Source organism: Nerophis ophidion, linkage group LG01, assembly GCF_033978795.1.
Source record: "Nerophis ophidion isolate RoL-2023_Sa linkage group LG01, RoL_Noph_v1.0, whole genome shotgun sequence".
Taxonomy (NCBI): Eukaryota; Metazoa; Chordata; class Actinopteri; order Syngnathiformes; family Syngnathidae; genus Nerophis; species Nerophis ophidion.
The window spans coordinates 16026526-16050322 of record NC_084611.1 but is presented as its reverse complement, the minus strand read 5'-3'; the positions used below and the strand labels follow the sequence as shown (position 1 = coordinate 16050322).

The 23797-nt window shown below is 36.5% G+C and overlaps 1 protein-coding gene across 2 annotated transcripts in view; it reads right to left on the bottom strand.

The window, feature by feature from the left end:
* zgc:162952 (PKc_LIMK_like_unk domain-containing protein) overlaps positions 1–13287 on the bottom strand; it is a 79210-nt gene extending 65923 nt beyond the window's left edge. Inside the window, exon 1 of one of the 2 annotated variants that reach the window (XM_061897328.1) lies at positions 13142–13287. The gene's annotated coding sequence lies outside the window, so the exon portion shown is untranslated. The remainder of the gene's footprint in view (positions 1–13141) is intronic. The other variant, XM_061897337.1, reaches the window with a different exon arrangement.
* Between the last annotated feature and the right edge of the window lie 10510 nt (positions 13288–23797).

The window sequence follows — 23797 nt, the reverse complement described above, 5'->3', positions numbered from 1 at the left end:
CTGATCCGCCTCCGCTTGGGATGGTTTCCTGCTGGCTCCGCTATGAACGGGACTCTCGCTGCTGTGTTGGATCCGCTTTGGACTGGACTCTCGCGACTGTGTTGGATCCATTATGGATTGAACTTTCACAGTATCATGTTAGACCCGCTCGACATCCATTGCTTTCCTCCTCTCCAAGGTTCTCATTGTCATCATTGTCACCGACGTCCCACTGGGTCATTATTGTCACCGGCCTACCGAGGATGTCGTAGTGGTTTGTGCAGCCCTTTGAGACACTAGTGATTTAGGGCATAAGTAAACATTGATTGATTGATTGATTGATTGACATGCCAATACGGCGGGTTTAGTTTACTAAATTGCAATTTGAAATTTCCCGAGAGTTTCTTGTTGAAAACGTCGCGGAATGATGACGTGTAAGGAAATATTAGCGCTGCGCACACACACAGCTAAAAGTCGTCTGCTTTAACCGCATAATTACACAGTATTTTGGACATCTGTGTTGCTGAATCTTTTGCGATTTGTTCAAAGAATAATGGAGAAGTCAAAGTAGAAAGATGGAGTTGGGAAGCTTTAGCCTTTAGCCACACAAACACACGGTGATTCCTTGTTTAAAAATCCCGGAGGTGAAGCTTTACTATGGATCAGAGCGGTCAAGCAAACATGGATCCCAACCAAATGTCAACCAGCAGTTTTCGGTAAGAAAATTCTGGTAAAAAGTCGCCATTTACCAGAAATCAGCTGAGCTTGTGCCGTCCATACAGCTGCCGTCGACTTCCATCAGACACTGGCCTCAAAACACCCGTGGACAAACCCTTCCGACTATCAGGTACTATTAAACGCACTAAAACACTAGCAACGCAATAGAAAGATAAGGGATTTCCCAGAGTTATCTTAGTAAATGTGTCTAAAAACATCTGAATCCGTCCCAATGCAATCACGTTTTAACATTTTTTTTAACTTGATTTTTTTTTTTTTTTCTAGTCCGTCGCTATCCATATCCTCAAACACAAATCTTTCATCCTCGCTCAAATTAATGGGGAAATTGTTTTCTCGACCCGAATAGGATGTGAGGAGCCATCAACGGGTGACGTCATCGTCTGCGACTTCCGGTAAAGGCAGGGCTTTTCTGTTAGCGACCAAAAGTTGGGAACTTTATCGTCGATGTTCTCTACTAAATCCTTTCAGCAAAAAGATGGCAATATTGGGAAATGATCAAGTATGACACATAGAATGGACCTGCTATCCCCATTTAAATAAGAAAATCTCATTTCAGTAGGCCTTTACAACCTCTTCTCACTCCGGCACTTACCAAAGGTATGCAGTAAAAATTTGAGTGTGATGTAAGCTTGGACCTTAAATCCTACTGAATAGCTCTTAATCTTTTTTCCTTTATACGATTTCAAATCACCGGTATTGAAATCAGCCTCCTCCATTTTGAAAATGATGACAGGGGAAGTGTCACTCGTGACGTCACGAGTTTGACCAGGCGGTAATATTAAGCATGCGCTAATTATTTTGCGAAGCGAGTTTGACCCGGCGGTAATTCAAGGCAGGCGCATACTATATGTCCTGTGGCAATTCAAGGAAATACGGTGTAAATATATATATATATATATATATATATATATATATATATATATATATATATATATATATATATATATATATATATATATATATATATATATATATATACATACAAATGTTTAGCATGCTAAAAGTTAGCATGTGTTAAATACTAAGTTATATGACTCTAGAAGTGTATGCCTGCAAAATTAGCTAAAAATTTGCTTTGGTTAATTCTTTGCATGGAGTAAAACGAGAAAGTCAAAATTAAGAAATTGTGGATGAATGAGGAAAGGAACATTAAGGCACTTTTATTGCATTTTTTCCGATGTGGACCACCTTAGCCGTGCTCACTTCTTTTCAACCCTCGTCCGTTCCCTATTTTGGTATACAAAAACATGTAGGAACTAAAGTCCAGGACTGTAAAATATAAACAATGTGCTTCTTTAAAATAATAGTCCAATAATATTTAAAGAATTACTGCATACATTAAATCATTTCCATCCATCCATCCATTTTCTACCGCTTATTCCCTTTTTGGGGTCGCGGGGGACGCTGGCGCCTATCTCAGCTATCAGCCTATCTCGGGCGGAAGGCGGGGTACAGGCGGTATAGCTCGGTTGGTAGAGTGGCCGTGCCAGCAACTTGAGGGTTGCAGGTTCGATTCCCGCTTCCGCCATCCTAGGCACTGCCGTTGTGTCCTTGGGCAAGACACTTTACCCATCTGCTCCCGGTGCCACCCACACTGGTTTAAATGTAACTTTGGTATTGGGTATCACTATGTAAAGCGCTTTGAGTCACTAGAGAAAAGCGCTATATAAATATAATTCACTTCACAATATAATTCACTACACCCTGGACAAGTCGCCACCTCATCGCCATTGTTACATAATAATGACAGGGAAAAATAATGTTACACAGTCGTAATTTCCTGGCACCAAACCTGCTGAAAATAGTTATTCTCAGGTGTCTGTATGTTTTTCACACTTTGCACTATTTTTTTTTTTACACTTTATGAAACATTTCTTACGTATTCCTTATTTTTGCATCTTCTTTTTAAGAGCCTATTGTTAGGTGTTCAATGTAATATTACAATTTTGTTGATATTTTACTTGCTCGTGTTGATATTTCCTTTCTGCCTTGATAGCTGAGGGCATTACAATCCGTGGAAGTTACATTGCCAATAAAATATATTTTTCTCCTGCTCCTCATAAAAATATCCATAATTATCAAGATCGACTGATACAAAAACGTGTATCGTGATACAGTTTTCAGCAGTATTGACCGGCCCTAATAGGAATTATTTGAAAACATTATCACCTATTCAACTTAGAAATACGACATATAGTGTGTAGTTTCTTTAAAGAGTTTTCCTCAATATTCAACGGATTAACTAAACTATTTTGTGTGCAATTTGAGGTATCGAGACCACATCTATGCAGAAAGTGAGGAGGACCCACATATACTGTACATACTGTACATGCAACATGGGTCACATGACACCACGAGCAGCACTGAAAACGATACATCAAAACCAGGTCACGACATTGACACGCACTGAGGGTGCGATCGGACAGATCGTATTTTCCAGGCTGTGGAGCAAAAAATAGGGGGGGGGGGGGATTGTTTCCAACTTTTAGCCGCACAAGACTATATAATGAAATGAGTTGGATAGGTGTGCCAAGCTTGTGACGTCGTATTTAAAAATACTTGAGGTTGTGACCGTAACTTTTTTGGATTTTAGCAAATAGCTGCAATGAACAAAGAGTGGAACATTTGTGGACTTGTATTCTGGCTTTAGGAGCACTTGCATTCAGAGGAGGAGCTACACTTCCATGTTTAAAGAACAGTTTCCCGCATAAATAACGCAAAATGTAGATTGTTATGATCATAATTTTGATTGTCGAAACATCTCTGACAAATAGGGATGGGTAAATTTCACATTTAAATCGATATGGTACTCCTAGTGCCTGGGAATCGAAACCGGTACTCTAGAACGAGTGCACAGCAGGTGTTTGCTGCAGGGATGCCTTCTCTTCTCACGGCAAAAAAAACAGTCCTTTCTTGTTGGGAGAACAACTTGACATGGCTGTGAACCTGATATTTCCATAATGTAGACTTTCTTTTGTCCATTTCTGCTCGCTTGTGGCTGGCTAATCAGCAGCCAGTGAACTGCAGCCAAGTTTCCCCCGCTACGGCACTGCCTGACGGTCAAAAAGGACGCTATAAATATGCTTTAATCGCCCGTTAAACAAATGTGTCATAATTAAAATGTATACATATATATATCTTGATTGGATTATCCAGGGAATAGTGCTCGATACCGTGGTAGAGCGGAATATGTGTGTGTGGGAAAAATCACAAGACTACTTCATCTCTACAGAACTGTTTCATGAGGGGTTCCCTCAATCATCAGGAGATTTTAATGGAAGCATTCACATCCAATAGTTTATATAGGGCACAGAGTGGGTGGGTACAGGCAGGCGTAGGGGCGTGGTGATTGGCTCATGTGTTACTACCTAGGAGGTGTTTCCGTCTGTGGCGGCATGTTGAAATTATTTCACTGCGCTTGTTGAGGGATGACAGGTCTGGATGATACTGTATATCAGGGGTCGGGAACCTGTTTGGCTGAGAGAGCCAAGAACCCAAATATTTTAAAATGTATTTCTGTAAGAGCCATATAATTATTTTTTTTAACACTGAACACAACTAAACGTGTGCATTTTTAAGTAAGACCAACACTTCTAGAGTATAATAGGTCTCTTATTCTTTGTCATAACATTGTTATTCTGAAGCTAACCGTGGAGGGGGGCGTGGCCTGCGGGCCTGCAGCGAACCAAGGAGTTGCCAGGACCGGCCTCGAAATCAGCGACAGGTGCGTAGATGGCCCACCTGGGCCTTGTTATCTAATCACCTGTCGCTCTGTGATAAGCAGCAGCCAGGAGGAGAGACGGAGTTGGGGCTGGAGCCAGAGTGTGAGCAAGAACGAAAGGGAAAAAGACAATTGCTGGAAAGCAACTAAGAGACTTATTGAAAAAACAAAAACAATATTGTAACCCTTAAACAGGCTCTCATGTCGGTGCTTGGTGGTCTGAAGAACCCCCAGGAGGGCAAGCTCCACACTAACCAATAATAAATAAGTAGCTTTTTACCATTAACGCAACTTCTTGAAAAGGTGCGGTACAAAAAAACGGATGGATGGATTAAAAATGCACGAGAATGCTTTATATTTTGAACATTATTTTTAACACTGTGATTATAAGTGGAATTATTCATTACTTATCGTGTTAAGCAATGTCAGCTCAGATTTATCCGAGAGCCAGATGCACTCATCAAAAGAGCCACATCTGGCTCCTGCGCCATAGGTTCCCTACCCCTGCTGTATATAATACACAGTTTCTCTTTTAAGCATAGGTTGCATCTTTTATTACCACTGTTGTAAGGTGTGCTGGATGCAAGAATTTGCCATGTTATTGAATATTCAACATTATTGTCTTTGCGGTTCCAAATGTGCTTGCTGAGTTCTGTAGAATTCCGCAAGGTCTGGTTTCTTAAGGAGGGCTTGTGATTATTCCATCCGGCCTTAAACGCTCCTTCGGTTAATCCTACGTACGTGTCAGACGTGCTAATGTCCTTGCGTGTTACCTTTGCTTGGTAAACGACTGATGTTTGTAAGCACCCCCCCGTTGAGAGGGCAATCAGGTTTCTTGCGACAGTTACATTTCTTATTGGTTTCAGAGTCGTATAGTCTGGGGGAAGGCAGTCCTTTTGCAATTGCTTTGTTGTGGTTTGAAATGATTTGTTGCATGTTATTCATACAGCTGTAGCTCAATTTAATGTTGTATGTGAATGCTTCCATTAAAATCTCCTGATGATTGAGGGAACCCCTCATGAAACAGTTCTGTAGAGATGAAGTAGTCTTGTGATTTTTCCCACACATACATATATACATAAATAAATATATATATACACATATATATATATATATATATATATATATATATATATATATATATATATATATACATATACATATATATACATATACATATATATACATATACATATATATATACATATACATATATATACATATATATACATATATATATATATATATACATATATATATATATGTATATATATATGTATATATATATATATATATATATATATATATATATATATATATATATATATATATATATATATATATATATATGCATAGCCTATTATTTGCGCACTATTGACTGGTGATAAACCAAAAAAACAAAGAATCACTTAAGGTGAAAAAAAATACTACAATTTCAGCAAAAGACTTGCAAAAATCTCTGGCACATGCTAACGTAATGTTGATTAATCAACAATAAGGCAAACATAAAACAAGAATGGAGTTCACAGGAGGACACCACGGAAGAAGCCACCGCTGTCAAAGAACAACATTGCTGCACGTTGGGATTTGCACAAGAGCACCGAAATGTTTCACAGCACGACTGGTAAAACATTCTGTGGACGACCAAAACCAAAATGGAGTTTTTTGGAAGAAACACACAACACTATGAGTGGAGGAAATGAAGGCGCAGCACACCAACATCTAAACCTCATCCCAACTGTGAAATATGGTGGAGGTGGCATCATGGTTTGGGGCTGTCTCAGGGCCTGGACGGATTGCTGTCATCGACAGAAAATAAAATTCCAAAGTTTCTCAAAACATTTTGCAGGAACACTTAAGACCATCTGTCAATGATCCATCAAAGTAAATCAACCACAGAATGGCTTAAACTTTCTGGAGTGGACCAGTCGGAGTCCTGACCTCAAACCGATTGAGATGCTGGAGCAAAACCTCAAGAGAGCAATTCACACCAGACCTCTCAAGAACACTGCTGATCTTACACAGTTTTGTAAAGAGTCAAAGTCCAAAGGTCCGCCAGAACGTTGTGGAGGTCTGGTCTGCAAATACAGCCAAATTGATTGATTGATTGATAATTTTACTAGTAGATTGCACAGTAGAGTACATATTCCGTACAATTAACCAACTCTACATGCCCCTAAAGCTGACCAACACGCCGGACTGTAGTCAGCTGGAGGCTGAAACTAAACAATGGATGTCCGCTAATTTTTTGCAACTTAACGCCAAAAAAACGGAAATGCTGATTATCGGTCCTGCTAGACACCGACCTCTATTTAATAATACAACTGTAACATTTGACAACCAAATAATTAAACAAGGCGACTCGGTAAAAAATCTGGGTATTATCTTCGACCCAACTCTCTCCTTTGAGTCACACATTAAAAGCGTTACTAAAACGGCCTTCTTTCATCTCCGTAATATTCGCTCGATTTCGTCCACTAAAGACGCTGAGATCATTATCCATGCGTTTGTTACGTCTTGTCTTGACTACTGTAACGTATTATTTTCGGGTCTCCCCATGTCTAGCATTAAAAGATTACAGTTGGTACAAAATGCGGCTGCTAGACTTTTGACAAGAACAAGAAAGTTTGATCACATTACGCCTGTACTGGCTCACCTGCACTGGCTTCCTGTGCACTTAAGATGTGACTTTAAGGTTTTACTACTTACGTATAAAATACTACACGGTCTAGCTCCATCCTATCTTGCCGATTGTATTGTTCCATATGTCCCGGCAAGAAATCTGCGTTCAAAAGACTCCGGCTTATTAGTGATTCCTAAAGCCCTAAAAAAGTCTGCGGGCTATAGAGCGTTTTCCGTTCGGGCTCCAGTACTCTGGAATGCTCTCCCGGTAACAGTTCGAGATCCTACCTCAGTAGAAGCATTTAAGTCTCACCTTAAAACTCATTTGTATACTCTAGCCTTTAAATAGACCTCCTCTTTAGACCAGTTGATCTGCCGCTTCTTTTTTTTTTCTCCTCTGTCCCCCCCCTCTCTTGTGGAGGGGCTCCGGTCCGATGACCATGGATGAAGTACTGCCTGTCCAGAGTCGAGACCCAGGATGGACCGCTTGTCGGGACCCAGGATGGACCGCTCGCCTGTGTATCGGTTGGGGACATCTCTACGATGCTGATCCACCTCCGCTTGGGATGGTTTCCTGTGGACGGGACTCTCGCTGCTGTCTTGGATCCGCTTGAACTGACCTGTCGCGGCTGTGTTGGAGCCACTATGGATTGAACTTTCACAGTATCACGTTAGACCCGCTCGACATCCATTGCTTTCGGTCCCCCAGAGGTCCTCTCCAAGGTTTCTCACAGTCATCATTGTCACTGGCGCCCCACTGGGTGTGAGTTTTCCTTGCCCTTATGTGGGTTCTTCCGAGGATGTCGTAGTCGTAGTGGTTTGTACAGTCCTTTGAGACATTTGTGATTTAGGGCTATATAAATAAACATTGATTGATTGATTGAAATGGTAACACCCGAATTAGTTTTTTCAACTCGTTTAAAGTCGGGGTCCACGTTGATCAATTCATGGTAGGTTGAGGTTATTGCTGCCAAACGAGGGTCAACCAGTTATTAAATCCAAAGGTTGACATACTTTTTGCACCCTACACTGTGAATGTTTACATGTTTTGTTCAATAAAAAGATGCAATATTTTTTGGGGTGTGCAGTATTCGTTTAAGCAGAGTTTGTTTCTTGTGGTGACCAGAACTAGGGCTGGGCGATATGACCTTTTATTATTACCTCGATATTTTTAGGCTATGCCACGATACACAAAATATATCTCGATATTTTGCCTTAGCCTTGAATGAACACTTGATGCATATAATCACAGCAGTATGATGATTCTATGTGTCTACTCTAAAACATTTTTGTTCAAACTGCATTAATATATGCTCCTTTCAAACTTTCATGCAGAGAGGGAATTCACAACTAAGTCAATTTACCAAAACTGTATTTATTAAACAGTTATTAAGCAGTGGCACAAACATTCATGTCATTTCCAAAACAGAAAGTGCAAGATTGTCAGAGACATTTTAAAACAAGCTATGAGTGCACTTTTGTGCATGATGTCACTAAGATGACATATCAAAACAACACTAAATTAAAGTGCACTTTTTGTCCAGAACGCCACTACAATATTTTAAAACAAAGTCCACTTTTGTGCATGATGTCACACAAGATATTTCAATAACTGTCAAATAAAAATGAGCTGCATAATAGGAAATTAAATAGTGTATGTCCTTTGCTATGTGGTAGGTTCCTGCGGATGTTATCTCCTTTTGTTATTGACTATTTTTTTCATACGGTGTTGATCTGGAAATGGAAGACGCCAGGCTAAATTGGGTCAGTGTATTTTGTGGGATTGGCACCGGCCGAGATTTTGACATGCGGTGTTTCAAGCATTTTTCATTCTCTCTTGTAAAGTAAATCTGAACAGCCGATATGGGCATCTACATCAATTATATAATTTGCGTGAGAAGCTGAACAGGACAAAAAAATATACATATGTATATATATATATATTTTTTTTTTATTTTTTTATTTTTTATGACTTTTATGGGCGCCTTAACTATATATATATATAATAAATGATAAATGGGTTGTACTTGTATAGCGCTTTTCTACCTTCAAGGTACTCAAAGCGCTTTGACATTACTTCCACATTTACCCATTCACACACACATTCACACACTGATGGAGGGAGCTGCCATGCAAGGCGCCAACCAGCACCCATCAGGAGCAAGGGTGAAGTGTCTTGCTCAGGACACAACGGACGTGACGAGGTTGGTACTAGGTGGGATTTGAACCAGGGACCCTCGGGTTGCGCACGGCCACTCTCCCACTGCGCCACGCCGTCCCTGATATATATATATATATATATATATATATATATATATATATATATATATTAGGGGTGTAACGGTACACAAAAATTTCGGTTCGGTACGTACCTCGGTTTAGAGGTCACGGTTCGGTTCATTTTCGGTACAGTAAGAAAACAACAAAATATACATTTTTGGGTTATTTATTTACCAAATTTGTAAACAATGGCTTTATCCTTTTAACATTGGGAGCACTATAAAAATTCTGCCCACGTTAATCAACATTAAACTGCCTCAAATTGTTGCTTTGATTAAATAAAATGACAAAACCTTTCTTCTACATATAAAAAGTGCAACATTAAACAGTTTCAAGTCAACTCATCATGTTTAATTTATTACAGCATTTGGGAAGTCTGTAGTTGATTTTTATTATGTAAATGTGATATTTGTATCAACATGTGATAGCAGGGACCCTGCCATTCAAAACTAGGCTGCTACATTACTGATTAATGTAACTATAGCTGAAAAATAGTACAATTGCAATAGGAGAGACTACTCATCCCTGAAATCTATGGAGTGCATGTGAAATAACAGACAGACACAGCTTTGCTACCCCTAACACACACACACACACACACACACACACACACACACACACACACACACACACACACACACACACAGCAAAATGAGCTAACGTAAAGCTAAAAGCTAATTAGCCTTCACATCACCTCAAGCCAGAACTGTGAGAGCTGAGCCGCAGTCTAAGTTTCTAGAAGGTCAACGGGCTCATAGTGATGTTTGTAGTAGTTGTGACTGGAAAGTGTTTTTTTATAATTTGGGGAGAGTACGATATCCGCTGCTAAAAGCACATATCTGCTCGACAATGAATCATTTACAACATGCGTTCGGAATACGCACTGCTGATTGGCTGTTAAATTGCTCTGAATACGCACTGCTGATTGGCTTTGTATGTAACCAATCAGATAGTTGTGTGGGCGGGACAATGCTGGGTGCTCACTGCTCGGACAGAGGCAGAAAGCAGAGCAGCTTGTTAAGACTTTAGAATACAAAATCGTTCGATACACCCTCTTACCGAACCTTAACCCCCGTACCGACACATTTCAATACAAATACACGTACCATTATCCCAATATATATATATATATATATATATATATATATATTTATAGTCATACATACATACATGCAGGGTTTCCCCCAGCGCTTTGTTGTTAAGGCGACCGCCCGTTCTTGGGATGCAACTCAGTATTCTTCTTCCTCCAAACACGACGAGTTGAGTTCATACCAAAAAGTTCTATTTTGGTGTCATCTGACGACATGATATTCACCCATGTGCTCTCTGGCAAACTTCAGACGGGCCTGGACATGCACAGGCTTAAGCAGGGGGACACGTCTGGCACTGCAGGATTTAATTCCCTGTCGGCGTAGTGTGTTACTGATGGTAACCTTTGTTACTTTGGTCCCAGCTCTCTGCAGGTCATTCACCAGTTCCCCCCGTGTGGTGCTGGGATTTTTGCTCACCGTTCTCATGATCATTTTGACCCCACGGGATGAGATCTTGGGTGGAGCCCCAGATCGAGGGAGATTATCAGTGGTCTTGTTTGTCTTCCATTTTCTGATAATAGCTTCCACAGTTGATTTTTTCACACCAAGCTGCTTGCCTACTGTAGATTCACTCTTCCCAGTCTGGTGCAGGTCTACGATTATTTTCCTGGTGTTCTTCTATAGCTCTTTGGTCTTGGCCATAGTGGAGTTTGGAGTCTGACTGTTTGAGGCTGTGGACAGGTGTCTTTTAAACAGATAATGAGTTCAAACAGGTTCCATTAATACAGGTAACGAGTGGAGGACAGAAGAGCTTCTTAAAGAAGTTACAGGTATGTGAGAGCCAGAGATCTTCCTTGTTTGAAGTGACCAAATACTTATTTCCCACCATAACTTACAAATAAATTCTTTAAAATTCCTACAATGTGAATTCCTGGATTTTTTTTCCCACATTTTGTCTCTCTAAGTTGAAGTGTACTTATGATGAAAATTACAGACCTCTCTCATCATTTTAAGTGAGAGAACTTGTGCAATCGGCGGCTGACTAAATACTTTTTTGCCCCACCGTACATATATATTGTTAAGACCTGAAATGATAACAATTAGCTAGCTGCCCAGAGAGTGTCGATTAACAAAAAATATGAGCAAAATATGCTTTAAAAAAAGCTAGCATTCTAACAGTACTATACTAACATGCTAAGAATAGGGTGCTAACAGTAAGGACTAGTGAAGTACCAAATGACGAGTATACCTGCTAAATTATCTAAAAAAATATAGCACGCTAATGTTGGCCTGCTAAAATGCTAACTGTAACAAACAACAAGTAACACAAATGCTTTACTCTGAGGTGTGTAAACTACCTGAAAAAGGTGTTAAAAAATGCTAGCCTGCTAACGTACGCATGTATCAAGTACCAAAATATGACTCAGGTGGTAGCTTAAAACAGCTAGCATATTAACATCAGCATGCTAACTGGTATCATTCGTCAAGAAAAAAGTATTTGATGTTGAGGCGTATATCTGCAAAACTGGCCAAAAGGGTAGCATGTTAATAACAGCATGCTATGATTATGTTTTTTCATCTATTTGCATTAAAAAACATTTTTTGCAAACCAGTAATTAATATCTGCAAATAACGTGCCGTTTTTAAGTGTCCGTGTTGTCTAGAGCTCGGCAGAGTAACCATGTAATACTCTTCCATATCAGTAGGTGGCAGCAGGTAGCTAATTGCTTTTTTGATGACAATATGCGGGAGGCAGGGTGCAGGTAAGAAGGTATCCGACGCTTAAACCAAAAATAAACAAAAGGCGAGTGCCGCTGAGAAAAGCCATTGAAGCTTAGGGGTGGCTATGCGGAACGGAACTAAAACTGAACTGGCTTCAAAGTAAAGAAAAGCAGAATGCTGGACGACAGCAAAGACTTACAGCGTGTGGAGCAGACGGCGTCCACAAAGTACATGCGTACATGACATGAAAATCAACAATGTCCACACAAAGAAGAATAGCGTCCGCACAACTGAAATAGTCTTGATTGCGAAAAGGAAGCAGTCGCGGGGAATAGCCTTCAAGGAAGACATGAAACTGCTACAGGAAAAACTGTGGCGCCTAGGTATTTATTTAATGCAGTTTTTTCAACCACTGTGCTGCGGCACACTGGTGTACCATGAGATATTGTTTGGTGTGCCGTGGGACATTACGTAATTCCACCTAATTGGGTTAAAAATATTTTATGCAAACCAGTAATTATAAGCCGCGCTTAATGTGCCGTTGTTGAGTTCTAATGCTTGAACCAAAAATAAACAAAAGGCGAGTGCCGCTAAGAAAAAGCATTAAAGCTTTGGGATGGCTATGCGGAACGTGAGTAAAACTGAAGTGGCTTCAACGTAAACAAAAACGGAATGCTGGACGACAGCAAAGACTTACAGCGTGTGGAGCAGAAAGGGTCGGAAAACACGGCATTAAAATAAATAGCTAGGGTCCATTTGGGCCACCCCTCGGGCTATTTTGACAAATACCACAGTCTTCCCATAAAGAATGCCAAAGCTAGATTGGTTTCTACGATTGAAGAAGGAATAAGTGAACAGTAACACCTTAAATGGATCTGGAAATGGGCTTTTAATGCTCAAATAGAAGCTTTTTGGGTAATGAGCTAGCTTACCTGGAATTATTAGGGGGGGGGGGCTTAGTCACGTGACAAACACTTTTCACTTCGGAAGTGAAAAGTGTTCGTCACGTGACGGTCAAGGCGTTAAATAAAGAGTCGTGTGTACTCACCTCAAGGCGGGAGAAGATAACTTGAATTATTGATGGTGAATCCACAACTGGAGGCAGCGAGGTTGTCTCTCTCACTTTGCCGGGAAAGTAGGCTGGCGCGCGGATGAACGTCTCATGTTGTCCCCGGGAGAACATCCATCGACACAACTCAACACTAACAGGCGGGGGATGCCACTCCTCCCCCCGTGCGCGTGCCCGGGCGTGGGCGCGAGAACTGTTGCATTGACGGGGGTGGGCGGATGGATCGACACTAGCATCGACACCGATGGCAGTATCAGTATTGGATATAGAATGGTGTCGTCATAGAACCAATATTCGTCAGTTCTCTTCGATGTATATTTTTCACAAATATGTTTTTTTTTTTCTTAATTTATCACAAATACTGTGTGTGTTCTTTCACTAATATGTTTATTTGAAACATTTTTACAAACATGTTTTATTTTCTACATAGTTGTTTCCCCCACAAATAAGTGTTTTGATTCCACAATGTTTTTGCGTTTATTTTTCACATTTTCTTTTTTAGATTTTTTTACAAATGTTTGTTTTGTCATGAATCTGTTTTTATTCTCCACAAATATGCCATTTAAATTATTTACAAATATATTTTTTATTTCCGCTAATAAGTTTTTTTTTAATAAATCACAATTATGTTTTTTTTATTTTTCACAAATATGTGTATTTTTTACAGAGGTATTTTTTCCACAGATAGGTTTTTTAATTCCACTATTTTTTGTGTTTATTTTTCACAAATATGTTTATATATATATATATTTTTTTTTTTTTACAAATGTTTGTTTTATTTTACCGACATCTTTTTACTTTTCACAATACGTATTTTCCACAAATATTTTGTTTTTCACAAATCTGTTTTTATTATCCACAAATATGTCATTCAAGTTATTTACAAATATTTTTTTTTATTTCCACTAATAGGTTTTTCCAATTTTTCACAATTATGTATTTTATTTTTCAGGAATATGTTTATTTTTTTTACACAGGTATTTTTTTTTTCACAAATAGGTTTTTTAATGCCACAATGTTTTGTGTTTATTTTTCACATGTTTGTTTTATTTTAACGACATCTCTTTATTTTTCAAAATACGTTTTTTTCACAAATATTTTGTTTTGTCATGAATCTGTTTTTATTCTCCACAAATATGCCATTTAAATTATTTACAAATATATTTTTTATTTCCACTAATAAGTTTTTTTCTAATTTTTCACAATTATGTTTTTTTTATTTTTCACAAATATGTATATTTTTTACAGAGGTATTTTTTCCACAAATAGGTTTTTTAATTCCACAATTTTTGTGTTTATTTTTCACAAATCGCGACCCCCAAAAGGGAATAAGCGGTAGAAAATGGATGGATGGATGGATGTTTTTATATTTATTTTTTTTACAAATGTTTGTTTTATTTTACTGACATCTTTTTATTTTTCACAATATTTTATTTTTCACAAATATTTTGTTTTGTCACGAATCTGTTTTTATTCTCCACAAATATGTCCTTTAAATTATTTAAAAATGTTTTTTTTTATTTCCACTAATAGGTTTTTCAAATTTTTCACAATTATGTATTTTATTTTTCAGAAATATCTTTTTTTTTACAGAGGTATTTTTTCTACAAATAAGTTTTTTAATTCCACAAGTGTTTGTGTTTATTTTTCACAAATATGTTTTTATATATATTTTTGTTTTTTTACAAATGTTTGTTTTATTTTACCGACATCTTTTTATTTTTCACAATACGTATTTTCCACAAACATTTTGTTTTTTCACAAATCTGTTTTTATTCTCCACAAATATGTCATTCAAGTTATTTACAAATATGTTTTTTTATTTCCACTAATAGGTTTTTCCAATTTTTCATAATTATGTATTTTATTTTTCAGGAATATGTTTATTTTTTTTACACAGGTATTTTTTTTTCACAAATAGGTTTTTTAATGCCACAATGTTTTGTGTTTATTTTTCACATGTTTGTTTTATTTTAACGACATCTCTTTATTTTTCAAAATACGTTTTTTTCACAAATATTTTGTTTTGTCATGAATCTGTTTTTATTCTCCACAAATATGCCATTTAAATTATTTACAAATGTATTTTTTATTTCCACTAATAAGTTTTTTTCTAATTTTTCACAATTATGTTTTTTTTATTTTTCACAAATATGTATATTTTTTACAGAGGTATTTTTTCCACAAATAGGTTTTTTAATTCCACAATTTTTGTGTTTATTTTTCACAAATCTGTTTTTATATTTATTTTTTTTATAAATGTTTGTTTTATTTTACTGACATCTTTTTATTTTTCACAATATATTTTTTTTCACAAATATTTTGTTTTGTCACGAATCTGTTTTTATTCACCACAAATATGTCATTTAAATGATTTACAAATATTGTTTTAATTTCCACTAATAGGTTTTTTAAATTTTTCACAATTATGTATTTTATTTTTCAGAAATATCTTTTTTTTTTACAGAGGAATTTTTTCTACAAATAGATTTTTTAATTCCACAAGTTTTTGTGTTTATTTTTCACAAATATGTTTATATATATATATATATATTTTTTTTTTTTTTACAAATGTTTGTTTTATTTTACCGACATCTTTTTATTTTTCACAATACGTATTTTCCACAAATATTTTGTTTTTTCACAAATCTGTTTTTATTCTCCACAAATATGTCATTTAAGTTATTTACAAAAAAAAATTTTAATTTCCACTAATAGGTTTTTCCAATTCTTCACAATTACGTATTTTATTTTTCAGGAATATGTTGTTTTTTTTACAGAGGTATTTTTTTCACAAATAGGTTTTTTAATGCCGCAATTTTTTGTGTTTATTTTTCACATGTTTGTTTTATTTTAACGACATCTTTTTATTTTTCAAAATACGTTTTTTTCACAAATATTTTGTTTTGTCATGAATCTGTTTTTATTCTCCACAAATATGCCATTTAAATTATTTACAAATATATTTTTTATTTCCACTAATAAGTTTTTTTCTAATTTTTCACAATTATGTTTTTTTATTTTTCACAAATATATATATTTTTTACAGAGGTATTTTTTCCACAAATAGGTTTTTTAATTCCACAATTTTTTGTGTTTATTTTTCACAAATATGTTTTTATTTTTATTTATTTTTTTTACAAATGTTTGTTTTAATTTACTGACATCTTTTTATTTTTCACAATATATATTTTTTCACAAATATTTTGTTTTGTCACGAATCTGTTTTTATTATCCACAAATATGTCATTTAAATTATTAACAAATATTTTTTTTATTTCCACTATTAGGTGATTTTCTAATTTTTCACAATTTTTTTTACGGATGAATTTTTTCCACAAATAGGTTTTTTAATTCTACAATTTTTTTGTGTGTATTTTTCACAAATACGTTTTTAATATTTTTTTAACAAATGTTTGTTTCCTTTTTTCCTGACATTTTTTTTCACAAATATTTAGTTTTTTAACAAAGTTTTTTTTATTCTCCACAAATATGGCATTTAAATTATTTATAACGTTTTTTTTCCACGAATAGTTTATTTTTTATTTTTTCACAATTATGTTTTTTGTTTTTTTACAATCATGTTTATTTTTATACAGGTTTTTTGTCCACAAATATGCATTTTCATTCCACATTTGTTTTTCACAAATATGTGTTTATTTTTCACAAATACGTTTTTATATATTTTTTTACAAATGTCTGTTTTATTTTTACTGACATTTTTTTTTCACAAAAGTTTTTTTTCACAAATATTCAGTTTTTTCACAAAGTTTTTTTTTATTCTCCACAAATATGGCATTTAAATTTTTTTGCAAAGTTTTTTTTCCACAAATAGTTTTTTTCACAAATATTTAGTTTTTTTCACGAATCTGTTTTCATTCCCCACAAATATGTTGTTTAAATTATTTACAAATATTTATTTTTTATTTCCCTAATAGGTTTTTTTCAAATTTTTCACAATCATGTTTTTTTATTTTTCACAAATATGTATATTTTTTTACAGAGGATTTTTTTTTTTCCACAAAGAGGTTTTTTAATTTTACAATTTTTTTGTGTTTATTTTTCACAAATACGTTTTTATATTTTTCTAACAAATGTTTGTTTAATTTTTCCTGACATTATTTTTTTCACAAAGTTTTTTTTTATTCTCCACAAATATGACATTTAATCTATTAATAACGGGGTTTTTTTCCACAAATAGTTATTTTAATTTTTTTCACAATTATGTTTTTTGTTTTTTTTCAATTATGTTTATTTTTTTACAGTGGTTTTTTGTCCACAAATATGCTTTTTCACGCCACATTTGTTTTTCAAAAAAATATGTTTATTTTTCAAAAATACGGTTTTAAATTTTTTTTTACAATTTTTTATTTTTATTTTTACCGACATTTTTTTATCTTTCACAAATGTTTTTTTCACAAATATTTAGTTTTTTTTTTCACGAATCTGTTTTCATTCCCCACAAATATGTTGTTTAAATAATTCACAAATGTTTCTTTTTTATTTCTACTAATAGGTTTTTTTCAAAATTTTCACAATTATGTTGTTTTTAATTTTCACAAATATGTATATTTTTTACAGAGGTATTTTTTTCCACAAATAGTTTTTTTGATTCTACAATTTTTTGTGTTTATTTTTCAAAAATACGTTTTTATATTTTTTTAACAAATGTTTGTTTCATTTTCACTGACATTTTTTTTCACAAATATTTAGTTTTTTCACTAAGATTTTTTTTATTCTCCACAAATATGGCATTTAAATGATTTACAAAGTGTTTTTTTCCACAAATAGTTTTTTTTATTTTTTCACAATTATGTTTTTTGTTTTTTTACAATTATGTTTTTTTTTTTTTACAGAGGTTTTTTGTCCACAAACATGCTTTTTAATTCCACGTATTCATTTTCACAAAAATGTGTTTATTTTTCACAATTACGTTTTTATAATTTTTTTTTACAAATGTTTGTTTTATTTTTACCGACATTTTTTCTATTTTTCACGAATGTTTAATTCACAAATATTAAGTTTTTTTTTCACGAATCTGTTTTCATTCCCCACAAATATGTTGTTTAAATTATTTACAAATATTTCTTTATTTTCTACTAATAATTTTTTTTCAAATTTTTCACAATTATGTTTTTTATTTTTCACAAATATGTATATTTTTTATAGAGGATTTTTTTTCCACAAATAGGTTTTTTTAATTCTACAATTGTTTTTGTGTTTATTTTTCACAAATACGTTTTTATATTTTTTTAACAAATGTTTGTTTAATTTTTCCTGACATTTTTTTCACAAATATTTAGTTTTTTCACTAAGTTTTTTTTAATTCTCCACAAATATGGCATTTAAATTATTTATAACGTTTTTTTTCCACAAATATATATTTTTTTTCACAATTATGTTTTTTGTTTTTTTACAATTATGTTTATTTTTTTACAGAGGTTTTTTGTCCGCAAATATGCTTTTTCATTCCACATTTCTTTTTCACAAAAATGTGTTTATTTTTCACAAATACGTTTTTATTTTAATTTTTTTTACAAATGTTTGTTTTATTTATACTGACATTTTTTTTCACAAATGTTTTTTCACAAATATTTTGTTTTTTTTTCACAAATCTGTTTTCATTCCCCACAAATATGTTTAAATTATTTACAAATATTTCTTTTTTATTTCCACTGGTAGTTTTTTTTTCAAATTTTTCACAATTATGTTTTTTATTTTTCACAATTAAGTTTATTTTTGTACAAAGGTTTTCTTTCCCACAAATATACTTTTTAATTCCACAATTTGTTTCCACAAAAATGTGTTTATTTTTCACAAATACGTTTTTATATTTTTTCACAAATGATTTTTTACAAAAATGTTGTTTTAGTTTCACAAATCTCTTTTTATTTTCCACAAATATGTTGTTTAAATTATTTAAAAAAAAAAAGTATTTCCACAAAAATCGCATTTTTCACAATTCCATCCATCCATCCATTTCCTACCACTTGTCCCTTTTGGGGTCGCTGGTGCCTGTCTCAGCTGCATTCGGGCTACACCCTGGACAAGTCGTACTCTGAACTGCTGTTTGGTGCGTAATCACAGGCAACGATCAGGCCCTGCCCCCCCACCCGTTGGCGGATTGACCTACCCTTTTGTCCACCACTCCAACGTGCAGGTTCTGAGCTACGGGGCAACAAATATTGCCAAACCTGCCTGTTACCTCTCCCTGCTGCCAACGCCAGTGTGCAAGAGAGTCCAGCCAACTGGTTCCCGAACCCTTGTTGTGCGTCGAAGTAAGACCGAGTAGATCAGGGGTGTCAAACTCAGATACAGAGTGGGTCAAAATGTCAAACTGAACAAAGCCACGGGCCAAGGTTGAACAAATTAACCTTTTAATAGGGACCCAAACAAGTTTTGCATTGAATATTGAACAAGGGAGACTTATATAACTTTATAGTGACATGCAAAATCCAGTTTCAAATAATAATAATGATTTAAAAATAGCAACGGCATATCAAATCAAATGTAAATAGAAATTGAATCCCTCTTTTTCTATTTGCAGCCTTCTCAGGTAAATATCAAAATTAACTTTTCCCACAGGCTAATAATACATTTTTATATTGTAGCGTCCAGGAAGAGGTAGTGCTGCAAGGGGTTCTGTGTATTTGTTCTGTTGCGTTTATGTTGTGTTACAGTGCGGATGTTCTCCCGAAATTTGCTTGTCGTTCTCGTTTAGTGTCGGTTCACAGTGTGGCGCATATTTGTAACGGTCTTAAAGTTGTTTATACGACCACCCTCAGTGTGACCTGTATGGCTGTTGACCAAGCTTGCATTGCATTAGCGTGTGTGTGTAAAAGCCACATATATCATGTGACTAGGCCGGCATGCTGTTTCTACGTAGGAAAAGCGGACGTGACGAAAGGTTTTAGAGGACGCTTGAGGCAGTGCCTTTAAAGGGGAACATTATCACCAGACCTATGTAAGCGTCAATATATACCTTGATGGTGCAGAAAAAAGACCATATATTTTTTTAACCGATTTCCGAACTCTAAATGGGTGAATTTTGGCGAATTAAACGCCTTTCTGTTTATCGAGCTAGAGGCGATGACGTCAGAATGTGACGTCCCCGAGGTAACACACATTTTCATTTTCAACACATTACAAACACCGGGTCACAGCTCTGTTATTTTCCGTTTTTTTGACTATTTTTTGGAAGTTTGGAGACATCATGCCTCGACGGTGTGTTGTCAGAGGGTGTAACAACACTAACAGGGAGGGATTCAAGTTGCACCACTGGCCCGAAGATGCGAAAGTTTCTGCCGCCAGACCCCCATTGAATGTGCCAGAGTGTCTCCACATTTTACCGGCGATGCTAAAGCAGACATGGCACAGAGATGTATGGATAACCTGCAGATGCATTTGCAACAATAGTCAACAAAATCACAAAGGTGAGTTTTGTTGATGTTGACTGCCAGCTAATCGATGCTAACATGCTACGCTAATCGATGCCAACATGCTATTTACCGGCGGTGCTAAAGCAGACATGGCACAGAGATGTATGGATAACCTGTAGATGCATTTGCAACTATATTACGTTTCCTTCCACCCACATTTAATGCGAAACAAACACTTACCAATCGACGGATTTAAGTTGCTCCAGTGTCAAAAGATGCGAAAGTCCTGATCGTTTGGTCCGCACATTTTACCGGCGATGCTAACGCAGCTATTCGGCCATGCTATGGCTATGAATAGCGTCAATAGCTATTCACTCAATAGCTTCAGTTTCTTCTTCAATACTTTCATACTCCAACCATCTGTTTCAATACATGCGTAATTTGTTGAATCGCTTAAATCGCTGAAATCCGAGTTTGAATCCGAGCTAATGTCGCTATATCTTGCTGTGGTATTCCATTGTTTGTTTACATTAGCAGCACTGTATGACGTCACAGGGAAATGAATAGTGGTTTCGAAGATAGTGAAAATAAGGCACTTTAAAGCTTTATTTAGGGATATTCCGAGACCGGTAAAATTTTGAAAAAAACTTCAAAAAATACAACAAGCCACTGGGAACTGATTTTTATTGTTTTTAACCCTTTTGAAATTGTGATAATGTTCCCCTTTAAGGGCACGCCCCCAATATTGTTGTCCAGGTGGGAATCGGGAGAAATTTGGGAGAATGGTTGCCCCTTGTGATTTTCGTGAGGAGCACTGAAATTTGGGAGTCTCCTTGGAAAATCGGCGGGGAGGAGGGAGTTAGCAAGTATGAGTATTAGCGGTGAATGCGGTGTTACAGCGACACCGCCGCTGTATAACACCGGCGGGCCAGCTCTAATGTTAATTTGATATTGCCTCAAGGGCCAAATGAAAATACACGGCGGGCCAGAGTTTAACACCCATGGACTAGATCAAGCCGGAACTTCACTACCTTGCCTACCACCTCCGGCTCCTTCCACTCCAGCCAAGTGGCGTTCCACGTCCCGAGAGGTAGCTTCTGCAGCTGAGGATCGGACCGCCCAGCTCACAGAGCACTCAAAATTCTATACCCTCTCTTATGGGTGGTGAGCCCATTGGAAGCGGGCTCCATGTTGCCTCTTCGGGCTGTGCCCTGCCAGCTCCCAGGTGCTCGCCATCGTGCCCCACCTCCAGGTGGGGGTGTGCCCGGTGACCCGCATCCAGGCGAAGGAAACCTTGGGTCGTCGAATTCGGATGTGAATATACCTTTTTGTGCAGCCTCCATATCGTTAATAGGAACAAAATTTCAGCTTTTAATCATTACATTACATTTTTTTTGTCCTTCTTGGCCGCTAGAGATGCGCGGTTTGCGGTCTCATCCGCGGAGTCCGCGGGTAAACCGCGGGTCGGGTGGTTGACATGACGAAAAAACAGATTTTAATTAGATTCGGGCGGGTGGCGATTGAACCATCCGGAAATATTTGATATACATGGTTCTGGGATCGGTATCCTTTGCCATTCGTGACATAAACCGAAGACGACAATAGGAGACTTTTATTCTCTTGAATGACTGCCGGCAGTCACCCGGAAAATAAGTATTAGGGCGTGCTATGAAGCCATTGGCTTTGTCGCCTTCTACAACATCTACGATCTGTTTGTCAGTCCAGCATCATGTTGTGTGTGGTTTCCGCAGCAACACGCACACGACTGCAAGGCATACTGGGTGACACAGAGTACACTAATGGTTGTGATATAAAACATTTTAACACTCTTAGTAATATGCGCCACGCCAATTAAGAACGACAAACACATTTCGGGAGAACATCCTCACAGTAACGCAACATAAACGCAACACGACAAATACCCAGAATCCTTTGTATTCATGACACACCCAGACTATTTTATACACCCCACCCACTGTGTGTCGGTAAGGTGGGCGGGTTTGGGGGCGCAAAATATATTCAGGAAGTGTCATGAATACAAAGGATTCTGGGTATTTGTTGTGTTGCGTTTATGTTGTGTTACTGTCAGGATGTTCTCCCGAAATGTGTTTGTCAATCTTGTATTGTGTGGCTTCACAGAGTGGCGCATATTAGTAAGTGTTAAAGTTGTTTATATCACAACCATCAGTGTACTCTGTGTCACCCGGTATGCCTTTCAATCTTGTACGTGTAATTGCGGGAAGCTCCACACAACATGTTGCCGGAACAACAATCGGTTTGCACATGTTGTTGAAGGTGTCTAAGGCAATGGCTTCACAGCACGCCCATATTCTTGTCATCAGGATGAACACTATTGGATAGTCACGGGAATGTGACTATCAAATTGTCTTCATTACTCTGTGAAACAGGTTTAAATAGCTCTGTGAGTGGTAAAGGCGGCCGACCTCTGATTTATTTCAGCGGGCGGTTGGCGGGCGGGTACGGTCCTCATAAAATGTTGGTTCGGGTGGACGGCGGGTGGATGACGACTTTGGTGATGAGGATGCGGATGATATAATTGCCTATCCCCGCATCTCTATTGGCTGCACTTTGGACATCCCTCTTCCGAAAGGATTCCAACGACAGCCAATGTTAGATTTTGCTCAAAACATTTGATTCAATAAAAGGAAATGACATTTGTACATATTATTGCCTAAAACCTTTTCTCGCTGTTATTCTAAATTGCAATCACGGTCATCCAAAAAATGATATTCCAATTATTTTAGAAAAGTTAACATAAATGATCAGTATTGGTATCGACACCTTTCCTAAATGTTCCCCGGCAAGAATGACTATTGTTTCAAATTTAAACTCTCATGCAAGAACTGAAAAATACCCGTCTCATCACGCCTGTTTCGATGCGATACGGACAGTCGCCTTGATATCAACGCTGTGGATATTTATGTCCAACCACTGAAGCAGAAATTCAAGCCTGCAGACAAATGTTTGGTGACTAAAACGGATTGGACTCTTCGAGAAACTACATGTGCTGATGAGATGGGTCGAGACAACACAGCACACGGTTGGAGGGCTGTGTGTGTGTGTGTGTGAGTGTGTGTGTGTGTTCTTGTATTTCCACCCTTCTTGAGACATCAACAAGGAAAAGCACCTTCCATATGAGGAGGTGTGAACTAGTCAGGACATAAGTCCTGGTCCCATCTAACAGAGAATGTCTCATTTGCACCCCTGGTGGTGAAATCTATCAAAATGAGGGTGG